Genomic DNA, 12583 nt, shown 5'->3' on the forward strand with positions numbered 1-12583 from the left:
GGGAAAAAATGAAAAAGAAAGAAAGAATAGTTCTGTACAGGGTCTTTTCTTATTTATAATCATTGACCAAGGGAAGTACTATCCATCTTGGTAGCCACACCTACTTCCCAAGATTTTTCTTAGGAAAGGTAGAAAACAAGATCTGGTTGTGGGAACCTCAGTCCTCAAAGGAAGGGACAATTCATTCCCTGATGAACAAAAGACCTGGGTCAGAGATTGAAGAGAGAACCAGGAGCTCCATGCCCTCAAGGAAAATCTTTCATTCCACCATGAAATGAATAGAGGAAGGCATCTGGTTAGGCTGAAAGTTTGTTTGAATGGAAATGGCCAGCTATTGTATGAATGAATGTCTAAACCCAAACCTGTTATAAGAAAAAGGGCCTGTAAAGACCTGAAGGAAGATCTTGGATAGATTTCCTGGGGAGAGTCTCAGGCAATCATGACTTCCTGACCTATCCCAAGGATCCAATACATACCTGTATTATAGGGAGAATCCCACTGTCTGTAAAGTCTTCAAGTAGCCCAAACCCTGTGGAGTGAAGCACCAGTTCAGCCTGTGGGGAGATTGGACCAAATGTGGAACCAACAAAGACACTATGATCCTAGGTCATCACTTGCCTCAGGCTTGTCCTTTATCAGTTCCTCTTATACATTTGAAAATGGAGCTTAGAGTCATAATAGAAGATATTGTGTCCTGAGATTTTAGGAGAGCAGGAGCAGTATTTTGTTTATTTTGAGTTATTTTGTGTAATACAGAGTATAAGGTGATAACATAGTCTGTATTTTATGTCCTTATATTTAAATTCATCTTTTTCCTGTGCACTGATGAGGCAAAGGAAAAAGTGGGAAAAGAGGGAGAGTTTTCCTCTGAAATTTCCAAAAGTTCAAAGGACATGGTATTTTCTCTGCATTCCTAATTATCCCCAAGTTAGGAAAAGAGGGCAGAGAAGAATGAGCGATAGTGACAGAGAGAGAGAGACAGAGAGAGACAGAGAGAGACAGAGACAGAGAAACAGAGACAGGCAAAGACAGAGAGAGAGATAGAGATACAGAGTGACAGAGACAGAGAGACAGAGGAAAGAAGTGACTCTTTTCCCATTTGTAGAAATTTATGGAATTCCAAATTCATTAGAGAACAAATTTGGTAGTGACATGTTTTCTGTTGAATGTGTATTTCCAAATACTGATGAGCCTGCAGTTTGAATATTTTCGTATATGTGCAGTTTCTTATTGACTTTATTGTAAGACTCCTTAGAAGTGCTCAAAAGGGAGAATTTGAATTTACATACAAAATTGGCCTTAAACCATATAGTATTTGCTTCCTTCCCTGGATTCTAAAGGACTGGTTGCTTTTATGAAAGGAAAATGATTTCACTGAGTAAAAGCATTTTACCCCTTAATGGAGTTGGAGTTGGTTTGCAAGTTTTGTCTTCAGTGATTTTGAAAGTGGTGAAAATATAAGTCAGTCACTTTGCAATTAGATGCTTTGAAGCATTTTCTGATGATTAAAATGAGAATAATAAGTTTCTGTTGGAAAGAAAGAGGCTTATTTAGTTAGAAAGCCAAATGGAATAAGAGAATAAGCAATTTCATTTTAGGAAAGTCAATCATCTGACTCCTGTGGTCTTCTGAGAATCGTATAGCTCAGAGCAGTCCAAAATTCAACCCCCAGTGTGAGTTTATGTGGCCTGCCAGTGGGATTACAAAAAGCTTTACTACAATAAACAGAGCTACCACAGAGCTCTCACTAAGATGGCAACTCAAAATATATTGTCTATTGTTTCAATAAAAACTTTTAAAAATAAGCTTCGACTGCCATGATTTAGCTGAATATAATTGCTCAGTGAACTGCATTGGACACATTTTTCTTGGTGATTACAGAAACTGTAAATTTTGAAATTTCCATTTTGATCCAGGAAGAATACAGTTTTACCATGAAGTTGAGATGTGAAAGAAATATGTGCTAAATTTTTAGAGGAGAGATTAAGTGGCTTGAAGGCAATTAGTCCTGATAGTAGACTGAGACAAGATTGAAGAAGAGAAGATGGAGAAAGTAGCAGTAAAGGAAGGAAGGAAGGGGTGGTAGTGGATCAGGGCTGGGGCCAGAGACATTTCTATAGTTTGCAGGAAACATTTTGGTTTAATCTGAGTCACAAAAGAGAGACCTGGACTGTCTTAACATCTCTTGGGCATACCTCATCCTGCCCCCACTATGGCACAGAGCCTCATTACCACACCTGAGCTATGGCAATAGTGGCTCTACCTGCCTCAAATCTCCCCATTCCATTCCACTCTCCATTGGGCCTATAGATTGCTTTTTCTAAAGGGCAGATCTTATCTTGTCATCCACACTCTCAATAAATTTCAGTGACTTCTTATTTCCTTCAGTATCAACTGTAAAATATTCTCTTTGAAGGGCAAATCCCTTCACAACTTGCTCTTTCTCTATTTCTAGTCTTATTATTCCTTATACTACTGCAGCATTTCCCCAACTCTGGGATACAAGTGATATCATCTTCCTTTCTGTTCCTTGCATATGGTGCTATTTTCCAACTTCCATATTTCCCCATGTATAAGATTCACCCTTTTTCCCAAAAAAAATTGGGATCTAAAAACTGGGAGCGTCTTGTACAGTTGCTGTAGATTTTTTTTACTTCCATTTCCCACTTTTTCAAGTTTGTTGTCTTTTTTGCTCATAGTTTCACATTTATTAGCAGTATATGAGGTTATGTTGTGCCACATTCTGCCCAGAAATGGCTCAGAAAAGATGTTCATTCAGTGCTGAACTCAAATTATATGTGATCCAGTTTTCCAAGTCAATGGAAATCATGCCCATCAGTTTGCCCCGCATCCAACTGAGTAAACAATCTGAGACTGGCTAAATGAAGAAGAAACCCTACTGAAGAAAGCAGGGAAGAAAAAGGCCATTAGAGACAAGTCTGCCAAATGGCCTGAGTTAGAGAGGGTTTTGGAGAGATGGAGTGAAGACAAAGGGACATTGAAATTCCAGTGCCCACAGCAGGAGACAAGAAGAAAGAACTGCTGATGAAAAAGAAGGGACTGATTTCCAAGGATGACAAATTGGTTCTTCAGGTTCATGAAACAGAATGGACTAAGCATGCATCCATGCCCCAGACTTGCCCAAAAGATGCCTGAAAGCTGAGGAGAAGGTCCTTGAATTTCATGATGAATAAAGTTTGAATTCTATAGCTTTATGCAATACTTTTTTTTTTAAATTTCTGACCCCAAAATCAAAGTGCATCTTATACATTGGGAAATATAATATATATGCCTTTTCGCCACTACTGTATTGTTCTACCTACTCAAGTTTCTTTTTTTCTTTGTTTTTTGGGGGGGCGTTTTCAAGGCAAATGGGGTTAAGTGGCTTGCCCAAGGCCACATAGCTAGGTAATTACTAAGTGTCTGAGGTCTGATTTGAACCCAGGTACTCCTGACTACAGGGCTGGTACTCTATCCACTCACCTAGCTGCCCCCCTACTCAAGTTTCATAGGGCATAGGTCACACCCTTAGAGTCCAGAGCATTTGAGTTCTCAGTCTGATGCATACACTGACAAGCCATGTATTAAGATAACCCAGTGGATGAGAGAAAGGGGAAAAAAAGGCCCTTGGAAATTTGTGTGAGAGACAGAGAGTGGGAGGGAAGTTAGCAGTGAGGAAGAGAGAGAGAAAAGGGCCCAGAGGCAATGAGGGCTGGGGGAAATTTGTGAACTGGCACAGTCAGGTCATCTAGATGACAGAACCTTGTCCTGGACAGACATGAGCCCTGATTTCAAACTCTGCTTCAAAACCTGCTTACTTGCTGTGTGATTCTGGTTAAGTCACCGAAATTGTCTAAATCACTTTCTTCTATTTCAAAATGATGAAATTGGAGTCAGTGGACTTTATGTTTTGTTCCAATTCTTAATATCTTACAATATCAGTGACAGAGAGAAAATGAAGAGACTAATTATTTTAAAATCAGAGGGAGAATGAGAGAAAAAAGATTCTGAGCAGAACAGAGAGAGAAGGAGAAAGGTTTCTGTGGACAGTAAGGTATCTGAGGGGACTGCTCATAGAAGTCAGAGTGGGTGCAGTTTGAATGCTAATTCATATTCTCCATAAATGTTTGAGCCTGGGCAAATCGTGTAGAGTATTTTTACCTCTGCTTCTTTTCATATAGGGATTTGATGATTTGGACTCAATGACCAGTTAGATCCTTCCTAGCTCTAAATCGATGATCTTATTGGTGACATAGGGAAAATAAATAAAAAGATGTTTTGGGTAAGAATTAGAGCAAAGAAAAAAAACCTCTTGAGAAGGTAGAGAAGAGGGTAGAACAAAAGGGTAAGAGAGGGGAGGAGGTAGTGGGGTGGAGGGAGAGGAAAGAGAGATAAATTGGGAAGTATGGAAGGAAAGGGAAAAAGGAAGCACAAAAGGAGAAGACAGACAGAAATGTTGAATTGAACCTAAGAGAGGGCAAGAGAAAGCTACATAGAGTCAGCTATAGAAATGAGAATCAGAGATGGCACAAAACTGAAGAAAAAAAGGAAGAGAACTCTAAAAAAAGTCAAGGAATGAGCAAAGTGATCATTTTGGGGCAGTGAGCAATTGATCTTTGAGACTAAAAGAGATGAAAGGTTAGGAAACATGGTAAGTGTGAGACAAACCTGTCCAGTGTCCTGGATCATAGGGAAGTGTTCTTAGGATTGACTGACTTTCAACTCTACATCAGTGGATGACAAGGTCTCTTACTCTGGAGATGTTCCTGAAACTTTGTTACTCTCAGTTTACATTTTAGTCATTTTAAGAGACTGTGTTTGATAGTGTCTTCAAAGACCCTCCACCTCTATGATACTCTGCTTGCCAGAGATGGAAAATCATGACCACTTCTTATAAAGCTTGAATAGAGATAGATTAAGGGAAAATGAGGCTAAGGAATTGGGTTCAGTGGTCCCTATGTTTCCCTTCTCATATGGTGGTTATGTTGATGAATTAGAACAAAGGAAACAAAACAGTTATCATTGTGTGGGAATTAGTAGAAAGGAATAAAGCTTTTGAATAAGTGATAGAGAGGAGAGGGAAAAGGAAGGACAGAGAGAGGGGCAAGCAGTGACAGGGAAAGAAAGAAATAAAATGAGAGAGATAGAGACCAGTCCATATGTGGAGATGGAGTGTGGCAGGGAGATAGAGTAAATCATGGACAGATACAGAGAGACAGAGACAGAAAGAAAGAGAGGCAAATTCTTGCAGAATCACAGGAGAGTTCTCAGGGGAGGTTGGGAAGAGAAACCTGTCAAAGTTGGTCAAAGTCTGTGGAGGTATCATTGTGGATAGAAAATTTTATTTAGAATTCAATCATTTGGATTTTATGTGAATACAGCTGCTGACATCTTTATTCTTCTGGAGAAGTAAATTAATGAATCACAGGATCAGTTTTCTTCCCATTAAATTTAGTTTGCTGGTTTGTATGGTGTCTCATCTCCCTTCAGCTCCACAAACCTTCTAGGTAGGCAAGAATAGGATGTCCACTTGGAATTATGCTTCTATTAGAGAGAGATAGAGTTGGAATCAACCACTGAGGATGGGGAAAAAATAGGAGGAGTACACAGTGAATAGGAGTTTTGGCAGTGAGACCATATGTAGAACCAAATAGCCAGGTCTCCTGCTGGGCTGTTCTTTGAAGTGAGAATGAATTCATTCAGAAGGTCTAAGACTCTATCTGTTGCTTTATGATAATGAATTTGGCCCCATGGCCTCACAAGTTCCTTCCAGTTGTAAAAGTTTACCTATAGTCACAATGAGAGAAAAAACAAAGAACTATTTATAGATGGGTGGGAATTAGAGAAAGGAGAAAACATTTTTGAGGAGGAAATAGAAGAAGAAGAAAGGAGATAGATAAAGAAAGACATGAGACACAGAGATAGAGAGTGACACTGAGAAATCAAGGGATTCTTAGAAATAGATATTGCCTGAGATACAGAAACATAGACAAAATGAGAAAAGAAAAAGAACTGCATGATAATGACTAAGGAAAGAGATCCTTTTGGGGAAAATGAAGAATAGAGAAAAGAGATCCCAGGTCAGGAAGAGGTGTAATGGGAAGAGTCACCAGGCAAAGGGAAAACAAGCCCTGGTGGTGACATAGTGGTGTGCCCACCCTGCTTAGAGGTCTACATGAACTTTTGAAAATCTCTGTTCCTCTAGAGAAGTCCCATCACCACTGTCAACCTCAGTTTTCTCCTTTAAATTAATGGGGTTGGATTGCATGACCCTCCAGTTCTATGGTCTTCTCGTAATCAGAGATTGAAAAGCATGGCCTCTTTGGATTAATCTTGGAATAGAGAGACACAGTTAGAGGGAATCAGAACCTGAGGATGAGGAGACAAGGACAAATATCCACAGAATATAGAAGCATGGGGACTGAGGGAAATATGGCGAGTAAAACAGCTAAATATCTTGGTGGACTTTTCCTGGAGACCTGAATGGTCAGAGTTCAAATCCTATTTCATAGTTTTTATCAATGTTTGACCCTAGGGTATTCAATTACAGTTTCAGTCTGTTGTCTATTATATTATAATAGAGTTGTACTCAGTGGACTCTAGGATTCCTTCCTGTTCTAAGTTCCTTGTCCTCTTGACAGTTGGGAGTAAAAGAAAGAACCAGTTATCTTGAGTGGGAATTAGAAAGAGGAAAAAGTGTTTGAGGATACAGAGAGAAGAGAGAAAGAGAAGGATTACCTGAGAAGTGAAGTTTCAGGGGCAGAGAGACAGATAGAATGAGAGAGATAGAGACAGATTAATATACAGATATATAATTACATACATACAGACAAATAGAGAGATGCATTGCAATAGAGAAAATCACTGATACAGCAAGAGAGGCAGAAATGTAGACAGATAGTCTCACATACAGAACAACAATATGGGGAGCACATAAGTGAGGGAAGAGACCATTTTAGAGGAAAAGGAGAAATAGAGCAAAGAGACTATAAGTGAGGTGGAGATGCAAAGAGAGAAGAGTCACATGGCAAGTTTGGAACAAGCCAACTTTGTATCATTGTGGTGGAATAATCTATTAGGAATTCATTGGTTGAGTTTAAATTCTACCTGAGCTGCAGAGAAAATCTGTTATTCTAGAGAAGTCATGTGACCACTATCATCCTTATTTCTCTCATTTATTTATTGGGCTGGATTTGATGGTTACTAATATACTTTGGCTCCTTAATCTTCTGACTGCCTGAGGGAAAAAAGAATTTCTTTTTGTTATAAAGCTTGGAGAGTGGGGAGACAGAGGGAGAGAGAGAGAGAAATGCAGAGAGAGAGAGAGAGAGAGAGAGAGAGAGAGAGAGAGAGAGAGAGAGAGAGAGAGAAACGCAGAGAGAAACGCAGAGATACATACATACATATATACATACATACATACAGAGAAAAAGAAAAAGAAAGAACCATTTGTTTATGGTTGGGAATAAGAGCAGGAAAAAAAGTTTCTGAGAAGGAGAGGGAATGAAAGACAGACAGTCTCACAGAGATGCAGAGCAAGAGAGTGTTAGTAAAATATAAAAGAATACCCTGAGATAGCTATGACAAGAGAAAAAAAAGAGGAAGGAAAGAGAACTGCATGTTAAAGAATAAGAAAAGAGACCCTTTTGGAAGGTAAATGAGGAGTAGAAAAAAGAGACCCCAGGCCAGGCTGAGAAGCAAAGGGAAGAGACACCTGGCAAGGGTGGAACAAGCCCTGTAGGTGACAAAGTAGTTTGACCATCCTTCTTAGAGTCCTACATGTAGTGCTGATAAGTTCTATTCCCCTGGACAACTCCTGCAACCACTGTCAGCCTCAGTTTTCTCCTTACTAACATAACTTTCTCCTTATGAACTTGGATTGAATTGCATCTAAAACTCTCCATCTTGATGATTTTCTGGGTGACAAAGAGAAAAATAAAGAATGTCCACTTTGGAATAAATTTGGACTGTGAACAAGACAGTTAAGGTGAACCAGATGAGAAGGGTGAGAGGGGAGAGAAGAAAATGTCCACAGGAAATACAAGTGTGTGAAGAACAAAGCAGTCAGGTCTACTGATAGACTCTTGTGGAAGTGAGAATGACCTGAGTACATGTCCCAGGTACCATTGCGAATAAATATTTGTTTCTTGGCCATTTAGGTCGTGTGTTTAGGCCTCTGACTTCTGTTATATTATAATGTAATTGGACTGCATGGCCCATATGGATCCTTCCATCTCTCAATGTCTCATCATGACCTGATTGATGTGTGTATTTCCTTCTTGAAGAGGACCATAACATCAGGAGGGTGATGCCATGTCAAGCGTCAAGCACAAGAATTGGTTTTGAGTGAGGGTGCCTGTGCTGTCTCTAGCCTCACATTCGTCTGTGATCCATCTGGCCATCGATGAATCAGGACAACTAAAGATGGTCCAGGATGAGTGGCAATAGGATGAAGTGACTTGTCCAAGGTCACACAACAGTGAGTAATTATTAAATGTCTGAATTTGGATTTGAACACCCATCCTCTTGACTTTGTCTGCAGGGCCACCTAACTGATCATGGGCATGAAAATTGAGAGAAAAAAAGAGTATTATAAAGTACCAAATCAAGTAAGGGTAAAAAATCCTTTCTAGAAGAAAATCTGAGTAAAGAGAGAGTTAAAAAGCAAAGAGGGGTAGACTAGGCAAACAAAGAGAGTGAGAAAGAAAAAAATATTTATTATTGGTTTATCATTGGGAGTAAATGGTGCAAGGCAATAAAGATTTGTTGAGGAACATGGAGGGGGAGAGAGAGAGAGAGAGAGAGAGAGAGAGAGAGAGAGAGAGAGCAAGAGAGTTAGACACAGAGACACAGAGAAAAACAAAAACATAGAGAAAAAGGGAATCCATTGATAATAGGCAAGGATTTCAGAGGAGAGTCCAGTGTGCAAAAGATACAGGAGACTCCACACAAGGGAGGATGCAAGAGGATGGAGCACCTGGCAACTGTAGTCAAAGCCAGATGGATTTCATAGGGGTTTGAGAACTATTCTTTTTTTAAAGAAAGATTTTATTTTGAACTTTACAATTTTCCCCCTAATCTTGCTTCCCTCTCCCACCCCCCAGAAGGCAGTCTTTACATTGGTTTCATGGTATATACTGATCTAAGTTGAATGTGATGAGAGAGAAATTATATCCTTAAGGAAGAACAATAAAGTATAAGAGATATCAAAATTACATAATAACACAACAGGGTTTTTCTTAAATTAAAGGTAATGGTCTTTGGTCTTTCTTCAAACTCCACAATTCTTTTTCTGGATACAGATGGTGGCCTTCATCTTGGATAGTCCAAAATTGCATCTGATTGTTGCACTGATGGAATGAGTACATCCATTAATGTTGAAAATCATCCCCATATTGTTGTTAGGGTGTACAGTGTTCTGGTTCTGCTCATCTCGCTCAGCATCAGTTCATGCAGATCCTTCCAGGCTTCCCTGAATTCCCATCCCTCCTGGTTTCTAATTGTACAATAGTGTTCCATGATATACATATACCACAATTTGTTGAGCTATTCCCCAATTGAAGGACATTCACTTAATTTCCAGTTCTTTGCCACCGCAAACAGGGATCGCAAAGGTGATCCTAGAAGTCATATGCAAATCATCCAAAACATCAAAGAAACGTAATATTCAAAGTGTTGCCTATATTAAATGTAAAGTAAAATTACAGACTGGCGATACATTTTGTATCAGAAGAAACAATTGAGACATTTCCTATCAGTGTTTTTGGTTCTGTGATATATAAATTCCTGGGGAAATACAGACCACAGTAGTTTCTGAACAGCAGGAAATCAAAATGAAGCTGATAACTTTAGCATAATGATTTTAAGTTTTACTGAAAACATTTAGATGTTTTGAATATATTGATGATCTAATGCCAAGGTGACACAAATAGCAGTTTGACTGTTTCCCTAGAAAGCCTTAGAAAGAGGATTCTGGTTTCTTCCCTGTCAAAATCCCCAGCCCACCTGAACCCAGCTTCATGGTGCTGAAATGTCTCAAATCCAAGTTTCTGGTTGATATTTTCTGCCTCTCTTCCTCCCTATCGTCTTCCCCATGACATTGTCTGCCTCTTGATCACTTTTCCTTCTTGTCTCTGTGCCTTATTGAAGCATGATTGCCACCTTCTTTCCCATTATCAATCGAAATTTCTCCTATTGTGTAAATAAAATCAGAAATTTTATGCCCATTTCAAACTTTCATTATGTAAACAGCAGTTCAGGAAGATAGATAGGAATCTCATAATTTGAAATATATTGGATGCCTATATATAACTGCTAACATAATACTAATTTTTTTCAAAAAATGAGGCAGAAACAAGATAGTTAAATAAATTCATGTAATTACCTAAGTTGTCCCACAAACTCCTCAAATAACTTTATTGCTTTATACTTCAAAAATTTTAATTTTAACAATTACCTGTAAAGATAATTATCAATATTCATTTTTGTAGCATTTTCCATTTCACATATTTCTGTCTCTCTCCCTTCTGATGATAGTAAGTAATCTGATATAGGATACACACACACACACACACACACACACACACACACACACACACACACAAATGTGCTACATATTTCCCTTTTAGTCATGTTGTAAAAGTAGAATCAGAGTAAAAGGGGAAAAATCAAGTTCTAAAATTTGAAAATCATATGCATTGGTCTGCAGACTCCATAGTTTTTTCTCTGGACCTGGATGGCATGTTCCATTTCAAGTCTTTTAGAATTGTCTTGGCTTAATGCACTGCTGAATGGAACTAAGTCTCTCATGCATGAGCATCATAAAATGTTGTTGTGACTGTGTATAATTTTCACCTGGTTCTCTACACTTCACTCAGCATCAGTTCATATATGCCTTTCCAGATTTTTCCAAAATTTTCCTGCTCATAATTCTTTACAAAGCAATAGTATTCTGTCACATTTATATATCACAACTTGTTCAGTCATTCCCAAATGGATGGATATCCTCTCCGTTTCCAATTTTTTGCCACTACAAAAAGAACTGCTATAAATATTTTTGTAAATGTGATTCTTTTCTCTTTTTTAATGATCTTTTTGAGATACAGACTTTGTAATGGCATTGTTGGATCAAAGGGTATGCATAATTCTGTTGTCCTTGCGGAGTAGTTCCATATTGCTCTCCAGAATCATTGGATCAGTTCACAACTCCACCAAAACTGTCTCTTACTTTTCCCACATTTATCATTCCTTGCATTTATCAGTTTAGTTGTATTGCTCAATCCGATAGTTACCTCAGTGTTATTTTAATTTGCATTTCTCTAAGCAAGAGTGATAAGGAACATTTCTTCATATGAATATAGACAGTTTTCCTTTGTTCATCTGAAAACTTCCTGTTTATATCCTTGCACCATTTATAAATTGGGACTTCACTTTTTATTTATTTGACTCTATTCAGTTTTGCATTTTTTGATGGTCTCTGTCTCTTCTTTGGTCATGCAATCCTTCCTTCTCCAAAGATGTGATAGATAAACTATGCTTTGATCTCATAATTGGCTTATTGCTATCTTTTATGTCATAATATTGTACCCAGTTCAACCTTATTTTGATATAGGGTGTGTGATGGTGACTTATGCCTGTTTCCTGCCATATTATTTTACAGTATTCCCAGCATATTTATCAAATAACTGTTTTAATCCCCAAATCTAGGGCCATTGAGTTTATCAAACCATAAATACTATATTGATTTTCTACTTCTTTTGAACTCATTCCATTCCTCTAGTTCATTATTCTATTTATTAAGGAGTATCAAATGGTTTTGGTAATTGCTGTTTTATAATGTAACACTAAATCTTGTATGGCTAAGCCACCATCCTGTGCAGTATTTTCATTGATTCTCTTGATATTCTTGAATTTTTATTGCTCCACATCAATTAATTTGCCATATTTTTCTAATTCTATAAAATGATTTTTAGTTATTTGATAGCTAATGCCATGAATACATAATGCAACTGGGGAAGAATTGAAGGACAAATCTTTTAAAGCATGATTTGAGGTCTGCAAATGCTGTAACACCATTGTCTTCATTTCTTTTCTTTTCATGAATTCTGTTAATGCTCTAGATATATAACTTCCTCCAATTTCTTTTTTTTTTTAACATGCTTTGCAAAGTATATTCTTTTTTCATTAATTTATTTTATATTATTACAATGATCTTTTTGTGAGAGTAAACATAAACCTGCTCCACTCTGGCAAAAATTGAGAAAGCTCAAGAATAATGAGAGAGAAAAAAATGTACTTCAGTCTGATTTCAGATTCCAATGACTCTCTCCATGGGATGAAGTGCCGTCTTTATCGTCAGTCCACCAGAGAAGTTGCTTCAATATTTTTCCCATAGCTGCTATTAGTAGCTTTATTTCCCTCCATGCTATGCCTCCCCACTCTCATTTATTCTATTATCTCTCTCTGTTCTGCCTGTCTGTGTTCAAAAGTGTCTTGTGTCTGAGTACCCTCTCCCACACTCTTCCCATTTTTTCTGTCACCTACTCTGCTTTCTCTCCCCCATTCCCTCTTAACCCATCCTTTT

The sequence above is a fragment of the Macrotis lagotis genome, unplaced genomic scaffold, assembly GCF_037893015.1.
Source record: "Macrotis lagotis isolate mMagLag1 unplaced genomic scaffold, bilby.v1.9.chrom.fasta BILBYCTG491, whole genome shotgun sequence".
Taxonomy (NCBI): Eukaryota; Metazoa; Chordata; class Mammalia; order Peramelemorphia; family Peramelidae; genus Macrotis; species Macrotis lagotis.